Here is a 13,544-nt window from a genome sequence, read left to right as displayed (position 1 = left end):
AAGTATATAAGGGGACAATACAAATATCTCTCCGAGGATCTGTTTATACCAAGGAAGGTGACGGTCACAAGGGGGCATTCTCTGCATCTGGAGGAGAGAAGGTTTTTCCACCAACATAGAAAAGGATTCTTTACTGGTAGGGCAGGGAGAATCTGGAATTCCTTGTCTGAGGAGGTGGGGATGGCGAACTCAGTCAAGGGGTTCAAGAGAGGCCCGGATGTCTTCCTGGAGCGTAACAATATTGTATCTTGCAGTTATTAGGTTCTTTAGAAGGACGTAGATCTGGGGATTTCTTCTGACGGAATATAGGCTGAACTGGACGGACAAATGTCTTTTTTCGGCCTTGCTAACTACAGCTCTGGCAAAAATTAAGAGACCACTGCAAAATCTTCAGTTTGTCTTAATTTTCTCTTTATAGGTATATTTTTGAGTAAAATGTAAATTGCTCTTATATTCTATAAACTACTGACAACATGTCTTCGAATTTCCAAGCACTAAATTTTGTACTTATTTTCAGAAAATGAAAAATGGTCAAAATAGCAAAAAAAATGCAGTGCTTGCAGACCTCAAATAATGCTACGAAAACAAGTTCATAATTATTTAGAAACAACAATACTAATGTTTTATCTCAGGAAGAGTTCAGAAATCAATATTTTGTGGAATAACCATGATTTTTAATCACAGCTTTCATGTGTCTTGGCATGCTTTCCACCAGTCTTTCACACTGCTTTTGGGTGACATTATGCCACTCCTGGTACAAAAATTTAAGCAGTTCTTCTTTGTTTGATGGCTTGTGACTATCCATCTTCCTCACATTCAAGAGGTTTTCAATGGGGTTCAGGTTTGGAGATTGGGCTGGCCATGACAGCGATTTGAGCTAGTGTTCCTTCATCCACACGTTGGTTTACCTAGCCGTGTGGCATGGTGCATTGTTCTGCTGGAAAAGCCAGTCCTCAGAGTTGGGGAACGTTTCCTGAGCAGAAGGAATCAACTATTTTTCCAGGATAACCTTGTATGTGGCTTGATTCACATGTCCTTCGCAAAGATTAACCTGCCCAATTCAAGCCTGGAAATTATGATTTTTGTGGAACTAGAGCAAGTCCAAAAAGGGGCAACAAAATTTAGTAACGGGATGGAAGAATTACGGTACCCAGCGAGATTATCAATGTAGAGAGCCCGGATAGCTCAGTCGGTAGAGCATCAGACTTTTAATCTGAGGGCGTAAGGTTTTAATAAATGGTAATGTTATAGGTAATAGGTGAGGTCATCATGGGGGTACAATGTGGGTGCAGCAACTACAATACCCAGAGAGATTAGCAAAAAAGTATTATTTTGTCTAGAAACTGAGGGGTGATCTCATAACCATGTATAAGTATATAAGGGGACAATACAAATATCTCTCCGAGGATCTGTTTATACCAAGGAAGGTGACGGTCACAAGGGGGCATTCTCTGCATCTGGAGGAGAGAAGGTTTTTCCACCAACATAGAAAAGGATTCTTTACTGGTAGGGCAGGGAGAATCTGGAATTCCTTGTCTGAGGAGGTGGGGATGGCGAACTCAGTCAAGGGGTTCAAGAGAGGCCCGGATGTCTTCCTGGACCGTAACAATATTGTATCTTGCAGTTATTAGGTTCTTTAGAAGGACGTAGATCTGGGGATTTCTTCTGACGGAATATAGGCTGAACTGGACGGACAAATGTCTTTTTTCGGCCTTGCTAACTACAGCTCTGGCAAAAATTAAGAGACCACTGCAAAATCTTCAGTTTGTCTTAATTTTCTCTTTATAGGTATATTTTTGAGTAAAATGTAAATTGCTCTTATATTCTATAAACTACTGACAACATGTCTTCGAATTTCCAAGCACTAAATTTTGTACTTATTTTCAGAAAATGAAAAATGGTCAAAATAGCAAAAAAAATGCAGTGCTTGCAGACCTCAAATAATGCTACGAAAACAAGTTCATAATTATTTAGAAACAACAATACTAATGTTTTATCTCAGGAAGAGTTCAGAAATCAATATTTTGTGGAATAACCATGATTTTTAATCACAGCTTTCATGTGTCTTGGCATGCTTTCCACCAGTCTTTCACACTGCTTTTGGGTGACATTATGCCACTCCTGGTACAAAAATTTAAGCAGTTCTTCTTTGTTTGATGGCTTGTGACTATCCATCTTCCTCACATTCAAGAGGTTTTCAATGGGGTTCAGGTTTGGAGATTGGGCTGGCCATGACAGCGATTTGAGCTAGTGTTCCTTCATCCACACGTTGGTTTACCTAGCCGTGTGGCATGGTGCATTGTTCTGCTGGAAAAGCCAGTCCTCAGAGTTGGGGAACGTTTCCTGAGCAGAAGGAATCAACTATTTTTCCAGGATAACCTTGTATGTGGCTTGATTCACATGTCCTTCGCAAAGATTAACCTGCCCAATTCAAGCCTGGAAATTATGATTTTTGTGGAACTAGAGCAAGTCCAAAAAGGGGCAACAAAATTTAGTAACGTTTTTCCACCAACATAGAAAAGGATTCTTTACTGGTAGGGCAGGGAGAATCTGGAATTCCTTGTCTGAGGAGGTGGGGATGGCGAACTCAGTCAAGGGGTTCAAGAGAGGCCCGGATGTCTTCCTGGACCGTAACAATATTGTATCTTGCAGTTATTAGGTTCTTTAGAAGGACGTAGATCTGGGGATTTCTTCTGACGGAATATAGGCTGAACTGGACGGACAAATGTCTTTTTTCGGCCTTGCTAACTACAGCTCTGGCAAAAATTAAGAGACCACTGCAAAATCTTCAGTTTGTCTTAATTTTCTCTTTATAGGTATATTTTTGAGTAAAATGTAAATTGCTCTTATATTCTATAAACTACTGACAACATGTCTTCGAATTTCCAAGCACTAAATTTTGTACTTATTTTCAGAAAATGAAAAATGGTCAAAATAGCAAAAAAAATGCAGTGCTTGCAGACCTCAAATAATGCTACGAAAACAAGTTCATAATTATTTAGAAACAACAATACTAATGTTTTATCTCAGGAAGAGTTCAGAAATCAATATTTTGTGGAATAACCATGATTTTTAATCACAGCTTTCATGTGTCTTGGCATGCTTTCCACCAGTCTTTCACACTGCTTTTGGGTGACATTATGCCACTCCTGGTACAAAAATTTAAGCAGTTCTTCTTTGTTTGATGGCTTGTGACTATCCATCTTCCTCACATTCAAGAGGTTTTCAATGGGGTTCAGGTTTGGAGATTGGGCTGGCCATGACAGCGATTTGAGCTAGTGTTCCTTCATCCACACGTTGGTTTACCTAGCCGTGTGGCATGGTGCATTGTTCTGCTGGAAAAGCCAGTCCTCAGAGTTGGGGAACGTTTCCTGAGCAGAAGGAATCAACTATTTTTCCAGGATAACCTTGTATGTGGCTTGATTCACATGTCCTTCGCAAAGATTAACCTGCCCAATTCAAGCCTGGAAATTATGATTTTTGTGGAACTAGAGCAAGTCCAAAAAGGGGCAACAAAATTTAGTAACGGGATGGAAGAATTACGGTACCCAGCGAGATTATCAATGTAGAGAGCCCGGATAGCTCAGTCGGTAGAGCATCAGACTTTTAATCTGAGGGCGTAAGGTTTTAATAAATGGTAATGTTATAGGTAATAGGTGAGGTCATCATGGGGGTACAATGTGGGTGCAGCAACTACAATACCCAGAGAGATTAGCAAAAAAGTATTATTTTGTCTAGAAACTGAGGGGTGATCTCATAACCATGTATAAGTATATAAGGGGACAATACAAATATCTCTCCGAGGATCTGTTTATACCAAGGAAGGTGACGGTCACAAGGGGGCATTCTCTGCATCTGGAGGAGAGAAGGTTTTTCCACCAACATAGAAAAGGATTCTTTACTGGTAGGGCAGGGAGAATCTGGAATTCCTTGTCTGAGGAGGTGGGGATGGCGAACTCAGTCAAGGGGTTCAAGAGAGGCCCGGATGTCTTCCTGGACCGTAACAATATTGTATCTTGCAGTTATTAGGTTCTTTAGAAGGACGTAGATCTGGGGATTTCTTCTGACGGAATATAGGCTGAACTGGACGGACAAATGTCTTTTTTCGGCCTTGCTAACTACAGCTCTGGCAAAAATTAAGAGACCACTGCAAAATCTTCAGTTTGTCTTAATTTTCTCTTTATAGGTATATTTTTGAGTAAAATGTAAATTGCTCTTATATTCTATAAACTACTGACAACATGTCTTCGAATTTCCAAGCACTAAATTTTGTACTTATTTTCAGAAAATGAAAAATGGTCAAAATAGCAAAAAAAATGCAGTGCTTGCAGACCTCAAATAATGCTACGAAAACAAGTTCATAATTATTTAGAAACAACAATACTAATGTTTTATCTCAGGAAGAGTTCAGAAATCAATATTTTGTGGAATAACCATGATTTTTAATCACAGCTTTCATGTGTCTTGGCATGCTTTCCACCAGTCTTTCACACTGCTTTTGGGTGACATTATGCCACTCCTGGTACAAAAATTTAAGCAGTTCTTCTTTGTTTGATGGCTTGTGACTATCCATCTTCCTCACATTCAAGAGGTTTTCAATGGGGTTCAGGTTTGGAGATTGGGCTGGCCATGACAGCGATTTGAGCTAGTGTTCCTTCATCCACACGTTGGTTTACCTAGCCGTGTGGCATGGTGCATTGTTCTGCTGGAAAAGCCAGTCCTCAGAGTTGGGGAACGTTTCCTGAGCAGAAGGAATCAACTATTTTTCCAGGATAACCTTGTATGTGGCTTGATTCACATGTCCTTCGCAAAGATTAACCTGCCCAATTCAAGCCTGGAAATTATGATTTTTGTGGAACTAGAGCAAGTCCAAAAAGGGGCAACAAAATTTAGTAACGGGATGGAAGAATTACGGTACCCAGCGAGATTATCAATGTAGAGAGCCCGGATAGCTCAGTCGGTAGAGCATCAGACTTTTAATCTGAGGGCGTAAGGTTTTAATAAATGGTAATGTTATAGGTAATAGGTGAGGTCATCATGGGGGTACAATGTGGGTGCAGCAACTACAATACCCAGAGAGATTAGCAAAAAAGTATTATTTTGTCTAGAAACTGAGGGGTGATCTCATAACCATGTATAAGTATATAAGGGGACAATACAAATATCTCTCCGAGGATCTGTTTATACCAAGGAAGGTGACGGTCACAAGGGGGCATTCTCTGCATCTGGAGGAGAGAAGGTTTTTCCACCAACATAGAAAAGGATTCTTTACTGGTAGGGCAGGGAGAATCTGGAATTCCTTGTCTGAGGAGGTGGGGATGGCGAACTCAGTCAAGGGGTTCAAGAGAGGCCCGGATGTCTTCCTGGACCGTAACAATATTGTATCTTGCAGTTATTAGGTTCTTTAGAAGGACGTAGATCTGGGGATTTCTTCTGACGGAATATAGGCTGAACTGGACGGACAAATGTCTTTTTTCGGCCTTGCTAACTACAGCTCTGGCAAAAATTAAGAGACCACTGCAAAATCTTCAGTTTGTCTTAATTTTCTCTTTATAGGTATATTTTTGAGTAAAATGTAAATTGCTCTTATATTCTATAAACTACTGACAACATGTCTTCGAATTTCCAAGCACTAAATTTTGTACTTATTTTCAGAAAATGAAAAATGGTCAAAATAGCAAAAAAAATGCAGTGCTTGCAGACCTCAAATAATGCTACGAAAACAAGTTCATAATTATTTAGAAACAACAATACTAATGTTTTATCTCAGGAAGAGTTCAGAAATCAATATTTTGTGGAATAACCATGATTTTTAATCACAGCTTTCATGTGTCTTGGCATGCTTTCCACCAGTCTTTCACACTGCTTTTGGGTGACATTATGCCACTCCTGGTACAAAAATTTAAGCAGTTCTTCTTTGTTTGATGGCTTGTGACTATCCATCTTCCTCACATTCAAGAGGTTTTCAATGGGGTTCAGGTTTGGAGATTGGGCTGGCCATGACAGCGATTTGAGCTAGTGTTCCTTCATCCACACGTTGGTTTACCTAGCCGTGTGGCATGGTGCATTGTTCTGCTGGAAAAGCCAGTCCTCAGAGTTGGGGAACGTTTCCTGAGCAGAAGGAATCAACTATTTTTCCAGGATAACCTTGTATGTGGCTTGATTCACATGTCCTTCGCAAAGATTAACCTGCCCAATTCAAGCCTGGAAATTATGATTTTTGTGGAACTAGAGCAAGTCCAAAAAGGGGCAACAAAATTTAGTAACGGGATGGAAGAATTACGGTACCCAGCGAGATTATCAATGTAGAGAGCCCGGATAGCTCAGTCGGTAGAGCATCAGACTTTTAATCTGAGGGTCCAGGGTTCAAGTCCCTGTTCGGGCGTAAGGTTTTAATAAATGGTAATGTTATAGGTAATAGGTGAGGTCATCATGGGGGTACAATGTGGGTGCAATGTGGGTGCAACAACTACAATACCCAGAGAGATTAGCAAAAAAGTATTATTTTGTCTAGAAACTGAGGGGTGATCTCATAACCATGTATAAGTATATAAGGGGACAATACAAATATTTCTCCGAGGATCTGTTTATACCAAGGAAGGTGACGGTCACAAGGGGGCATTCTCTGCATCTGGAGGAGAGAAGGTTTTTCCACCAACATAGAAAAGGATTCTTTACTGGTAGGGCAGGGAGAATCTGGAATTCCTTGTCTGAGGAGGTGGGGATGGCGAACTCAGTCAAGGGGTTCAAGAGAGGCCCGGATGTCTTCCTGGACCGTAACAATATTGTATCTTGCAGTTATTAGGTTCTTTAGAAGGACGTAGATCTGGGGATTTCTTCTGACGGAATATAGGCTGAACTGGACGGACAAATGTCTTTTTTCGGCCTTGCTAACTACAGCTCTGGCAAAAATTAAGAGACCACTGCAAAATCTTCAGTTTGTCTTAATTTTCTCTTTATAGGTATATTTTTGAGTAAAATGTAAATTGCTCTTATATTCTATAAACTACTGACAACATGTCTTCGAATTTCCAAGCACTAAATTTTGTACTTATTTTCAGAAAATGAAAAATGGTCAAAATAGCAAAAAAAATGCAGTGCTTGCAGACCTCAAATAATGCTACGAAAACAAGTTCATAATTATTTAGAAACAACAATACTAATGTTTTATCTCAGGAAGAGTTCAGAAATCAATATTTTGTGGAATAACCATGATTTTTAATCACAGCTTTCATGTGTCTTGGCATGCTTTCCACCAGTCTTTCACACTGCTTTTGGGTGACATTATGCCACTCCTGGTACAAAAATTTAAGCAGTTCTTCTTTGTTTGATGGCTTGTGACTATCCATCTTCCTCACATTCAAGAGGTTTTCAATGGGGTTCAGGTTTGGAGATTGGGCTGGCCATGACAGCGATTTGAGCTAGTGTTCCTTCATCCACACGTTGGTTTACCTAGCCGTGTGGCATGGTGCATTGTTCTGCTGGAAAAGCCAGTCCTCAGAGTTGGGGAACGTTTCCTGAGCAGAAGGAATCAACTATTTTTCCAGGATAACCTTGTATGTGGCTTGATTCACATGTCCTTCGCAAAGATTAACCTGCCCAATTCAAGCCTGGAAATTATGATTTTTGTGGAACTAGAGCAAGTCCAAAAAGGGGCAACAAAATTTAGTAACGGGATGGAAGAATTACGGTACCCAGCGAGATTATCAATGTAGAGAGCCCGGATAGCTCAGTCGGTAGAGCATCAGACTTTTAATCTGAGGGCGTAAGGTTTTAATAAATGGTAATGTTATAGGTAATAGGTGAGGTCATCATGGGGGTACAATGTGGGTGCAGCAACTACAATACCCAGAGAGATTAGCAAAAAAGTATTATTTTGTCTAGAAACTGAGGGGTGATCTCATAACCATGTATAAGTATATAAGGGGACAATACAAATATCTCTCCGAGGATCTGTTTATACCAAGGAAGGTGACGGTCACAAGGGGGCATTCTCTGCATCTGGAGGAGAGAAGGTTTTTCCACCAACATAGAAAAGGATTCTTTACTGGTAGGGCAGGGAGAATCTGGAATTCCTTGTCTGAGGAGGTGGGGATGGCGAACTCAGTCAAGGGGTTCAAGAGAGGCCCGGATGTCTTCCTGGACCGTAACAATATTGTATCTTGCAGTTATTAGGTTCTTTAGAAGGACGTAGATCTGGGGATTTCTTCTGACGGAATATAGGCTGAACTGGACGGACAAATGTCTTTTTTCGGCCTTGCTAACTACAGCTCTGGCAAAAATTAAGAGACCACTGCAAAATCTTCAGTTTGTCTTAATTTTCTCTTTATAGGTATATTTTTGAGTAAAATGTAAATTGCTCTTATATTCTATAAACTACTGACAACATGTCTTCGAATTTCCAAGCACTAAATTTTGTACTTATTTTCAGAAAATGAAAAATGGTCAAAATAGCAAAAAAAATGCAGTGCTTGCAGACCTCAAATAATGCTACGAAAACAAGTTCATAATTATTTAGAAACAACAATACTAATGTTTTATCTCAGGAAGAGTTCAGAAATCAATATTTTGTGGAATAACCATGATTTTTAATCACAGCTTTCATGTGTCTTGGCATGCTTTCCACCAGTCTTTCACACTGCTTTTGGGTGACATTATGCCACTCCTGGTACAAAAATTTAAGCAGTTCTTCTTTGTTTGATGGCTTGTGACTATCCATCTTCCTCACATTCAAGAGGTTTTCAATGGGGTTCAGGTTTGGAGATTGGGCTGGCCATGACAGCGATTTGAGCTAGTGTTCCTTCATCCACACGTTGGTTTACCTAGCCGTGTGGCATGGTGCATTGTTCTGCTGGAAAAGCCAGTCCTCAGAGTTGGGGAACGTTTCCTGAGCAGAAGGAATCAACTATTTTTCCAGGATAACCTTGTATGTGGCTTGATTCACATGTCCTTCGCAAAGATTAACCTGCCCAATTCAAGCCTGGAAATTATGATTTTTGTGGAACTAGAGCAAGTCCAAAAAGGGGCAACAAAATTTAGTAACGGGATGGAAGAATTACGGTACCCAGCGAGATTATCAATGTAGAGAGCCCGGATAGCTCAGTCGGTAGAGCATCAGACTTTTAATCTGAGGGCGTAAGGTTTTAATAAATGGTAATGTTATAGGTAATAGGTGAGGTCATCATGGGGGTACAATGTGGGTGCAGCAACTACAATACCCAGAGAGATTAGCAAAAAAGTATTATTTTGTCTAGAAACTGAGGGGTGATCTCATAACCATGTATAAGTATATAAGGGGACAATACAAATATCTCTCCGAGGATCTGTTTATACCAAGGAAGGTGACGGTCACAAGGGGGCATTCTCTGCATCTGGAGGAGAGAAGGTTTTTCCACCAACATAGAAAAGGATTCTTTACTGGTAGGGCAGGGAGAATCTGGAATTCCTTGTCTGAGGAGGTGGGGATGGCGAACTCAGTCAAGGGGTTCAAGAGAGGCCCGGATGTCTTCCTGGACCGTAACAATATTGTATCTTGCAGTTATTAGGTTCTTTAGAAGGACGTAGATCTGGGGATTTCTTCTGACGGAATATAGGCTGAACTGGACGGACAAATGTCTTTTTTCGGCCTTGCTAACTACAGCTCTGGCAAAAATTAAGAGACCACTGCAAAATCTTCAGTTTGTCTTAATTTTCTCTTTATAGGTATATTTTTGAGTAAAATGTAAATTGCTCTTATATTCTATAAACTACTGACAACATGTCTTCGAATTTCCAAGCACTAAATTTTGTACTTATTTTCAGAAAATGAAAAATGGTCAAAATAGCAAAAAAAATGCAGTGCTTGCAGACCTCAAATAATGCTACGAAAACAAGTTCATAATTATTTAGAAACAACAATACTAATGTTTTATCTCAGGAAGAGTTCAGAAATCAATATTTTGTGGAATAACCATGATTTTTAATCACAGCTTTCATGTGTCTTGGCATGCTTTCCACCAGTCTTTCACACTGCTTTTGGGTGACATTATGCCACTCCTGGTACAAAAATTTAAGCAGTTCTTCTTTGTTTGATGGCTTGTGACTATCCATCTTCCTCACATTCAAGAGGTTTTCAATGGGGTTCAGGTTTGGAGATTGGGCTGGCCATGACAGCGATTTGAGCTAGTGTTCCTTCATCCACACGTTGGTTTACCTAGCCGTGTGGCATGGTGCATTGTTCTGCTGGAAAAGCCAGTCCTCAGAGTTGGGGAACGTTTCCTGAGCAGAAGGAATCAACTATTTTTCCAGGATAACCTTGTATGTGGCTTGATTCACATGTCCTTCGCAAAGATTAACCTGCCCAATTCAAGCCTGGAAATTATGATTTTTGTGGAACTAGAGCAAGTCCAAAAAGGGGCAACAAAATTTAGTAACGGGATGGAAGAATTACGGTACCCAGCGAGATTATCAATGTAGAGAGCCCGGATACAGGGTTCAAGTCCCTGTTCGGGCGCAAGGTTTTAATAAATGGTAATGTTATAGGTAATAGGTGAGGTCATCATGGGGGTACAATGTGGGTGCAGCAACTACAATACCCAGAGAGATTAGCAAAAAAGTATTATTTTGTCTAGAAACTGAGGGGTGATCTCATAACCATGTATAAGTATATAAGGGGACAATACAAATATCTCTCCGAGGATCTGTTTATACCAAGGAAGGTGACGGTCACAAGGGGGCATTCTCTGCATCTGGAGGAGAGAAGGTTTTTCCACCAACATAGAAAAGGATTCTTTACTGGTAGGGCAGGGAGAATCTGGAATTCCTTGTCTGAGGAGGTGGGGATGGCGAACTCAGTCAAGGGGTTCAAGAGAGGCCCGGATGTCTTCCTGGAGCGTAACAATATTGTATCTTGCAGTTATTAGGTTCTTTAGAAGGACGTAGATCTGGGGATTTCTTCTGACGGAATATAGGCTGAACTGGACGGACAAATGTCTTTTTTCGGCCTTGCTAACTACAGCTCTGGCAAAAATTAAGAGACCACTGCAAAATCTTCAGTTTGTCTTAATTTTCTCTTTATAGGTATATTTTTGAGTAAAATGTAAATTGCTCTTATATTCTATAAACTACTGACAACATGTCTTCGAATTTCCAAGCACTAAATTTTGTACTTATTTTCAGAAAATGAAAAATGGTCAAAATAGCAAAAAAAATGCAGTGCTTGCAGACCTCAAATAATGCTACGAAAACAAGTTCATAATTATTTAGAAACAACAATACTAATGTTTTATCTCAGGAAGAGTTCAGAAATCAATATTTTGTGGAATAACCATGATTTTTAATCACAGCTTTCATGTGTCTTGGCATGCTTTCCACCAGTCTTTCACACTGCTTTTGGGTGACATTATGCCACTCCTGGTACAAAAATTTAAGCAGTTCTTCTTTGTTTGATGGCTTGTGACTATCCATCTTCCTCACATTCAAGAGGTTTTCAATGGGGTTCAGGTTTGGAGATTGGGCTGGCCATGACAGCGATTTGAGCTAGTGTTCCTTCATCCACACGTTGGTTTACCTAGCCGTGTGGCATGGTGCATTGTTCTGCTGGAAAAGCCAGTCCTCAGAGTTGGGGAACGTTTCCTGAGCAGAAGGAATCAACTATTTTTCCAGGATAACCTTGTATGTGGCTTGATTCACATGTCCTTCGCAAAGATTAACCTGCCCAATTCAAGCCTGGAAATTATGATTTTTGTGGAACTAGAGCAAGTCCAAAAAGGGGCAACAAAATTTAGTAACGGGATGGAAGAATTACGGTACCCAGCGAGATTATCAATGTAGAGAGCCCGGATAGCTCAGTCGGTAGAGCATCAGACTTTTAATCTGAGGGTCCAGGGTTCAAGTCCCTGTTCGGGCGTAAGGTTTTAATAAATGGTAATGTTATAGGTAATAGGTGAGGTCATCATGGGGGTACAATGTGGGTGCAATGTGGGTGCAACAACTACAATACCCAGAGAGATTAGCAAAAAAGTATTATTTTGTCTAGAAACTGAGGGGTGATCTCATAACCATGTATAAGTATATAAGGGGACAATACAAATATTTCTCCGAGGATCTGTTTATACCAAGGAAGGTGACGGTCACAAGGGGGCATTCTCTGCATCTGGAGGAGAGAAGGTTTTTCCACCAACATAGAAAAGGATTCTTTACTGGTAGGGCAGGGAGAATCTGGAATTCCTTGTCTGAGGAGGTGGGGATGGCGAACTCAGTCAAGGGGTTCAAGAGAGGCCCGGATGTCTTCCTGGACCGTAACAATATTGTATCTTGCAGTTATTAGGTTCTTTAGAAGGACGTAGATCTGGGGATTTCTTCTGACGGAATATAGGCTGAACTGGACGGACAAATGTCTTTTTTCGGCCTTGCTAACTACAGCTCTGGCAAAAATTAAGAGACCACTGCAAAATCTTCAGTTTGTCTTAATTTTCTCTTTATAGGTATATTTTTGAGTAAAATGTAAATTGCTCTTATATTCTATAAACTACTGACAACATGTCTTCGAATTTCCAAGCACTAAATTTTGTACTTATTTTCAGAAAATGAAAAATGGTCAAAATAGCAAAAAAAATGCAGTGCTTGCAGACCTCAAATAATGCTACGAAAACAAGTTCATAATTATTTAGAAACAACAATACTAATGTTTTATCTCAGGAAGAGTTCAGAAATCAATATTTTGTGGAATAACCATGATTTTTAATCACAGCTTTCATGTGTCTTGGCATGCTTTCCACCAGTCTTTCACACTGCTTTTGGGTGACATTATGCCACTCCTGGTACAAAAATTTAAGCAGTTCTTCTTTGTTTGATGGCTTGTGACTATCCATCTTCCTCACATTCAAGAGGTTTTCAATGGGGTTCAGGTTTGGAGATTGGGCTGGCCATGACAGCGATTTGAGCTAGTGTTCCTTCATCCACACGTTGGTTTACCTAGCCGTGTGGCATGGTGCATTGTTCTGCTGGAAAAGCCAGTCCTCAGAGTTGGGGAACGTTTCCTGAGCAGAAGGAATCAACTATTTTTCCAGGATAACCTTGTATGTGGCTTGATTCACATGTCCTTCGCAAAGATTAACCTGCCCAATTCAAGCCTGGAAATTATGATTTTTGTGGAACTAGAGCAAGTCCAAAAAGGGGCAACAAAATTTAGTAACGGGATGGAAGAATTACGGTACCCAGCGAGATTATCAATGTAGAGAGCCCGGATAGCTCAGTCGGTAGAGCATCAGACTTTTAATCTGAGGGTCCAGGGTTCAAGTCCCTGTTCGGGCGTAAGGTTTTAATAAATGGTAATGTTATAGGTAATAGGTGAGGTCATCATGGGGGTACAATGTGGGTGCAATGTGGGTGCAACAACTACAATACCCAGAGAGATTAGCAAAAAAGTATTATTTTGTCTAGAAACTGAGGGGTGATCTCATAACCATGTATAAGTATATAAGGGGACAATACAAATATTTCTCCGAGGATCTGTTTATACCAAGGAAGGTGACGGTCACAAGGGGGCATTCTCTGCATCTGGA

At 40.3% G+C, this 13,544-nt stretch overlaps 3 non-coding genes across 3 annotated transcripts; all 3 read left to right on the top strand.

Moving 5' to 3' along the window:
* The first annotated feature begins 6,312 nt into the window (after nucleotides 1–6,312).
* Nucleotides 6,313–6,385, top strand: TRNAK-UUU (transfer RNA lysine (anticodon UUU)). The gene has a single exon. It is a non-coding gene; the product is annotated as a tRNA-Lys (tRNA).
* A 5,429-nt stretch (nucleotides 6,386–11,814) lies between these two features.
* Nucleotides 11,815–11,887, top strand: TRNAK-UUU (transfer RNA lysine (anticodon UUU)). Its single transcript has one exon. It is a non-coding gene; the product is annotated as a tRNA-Lys (tRNA).
* Nucleotides 11,888–13,220: 1,333 nt separating this feature from the next.
* On the top strand, nucleotides 13,221–13,293 carry TRNAK-UUU (transfer RNA lysine (anticodon UUU)). Its single transcript has one exon. It is a non-coding gene; the product is annotated as a tRNA-Lys (tRNA).
* Nucleotides 13,294–13,544: the final 251 nt, after the last annotated feature.

This window comes from Dendrobates tinctorius, unplaced genomic scaffold, assembly GCF_039654945.1.
Source record: "Dendrobates tinctorius isolate UK_male_01 unplaced genomic scaffold, ASM3965494v1 ptg000099l, whole genome shotgun sequence".
Taxonomy (NCBI): Eukaryota; Metazoa; Chordata; class Amphibia; order Anura; family Dendrobatidae; genus Dendrobates; species Dendrobates tinctorius.
This window is presented reverse-complemented; position numbering and strand designations above follow the sequence as displayed.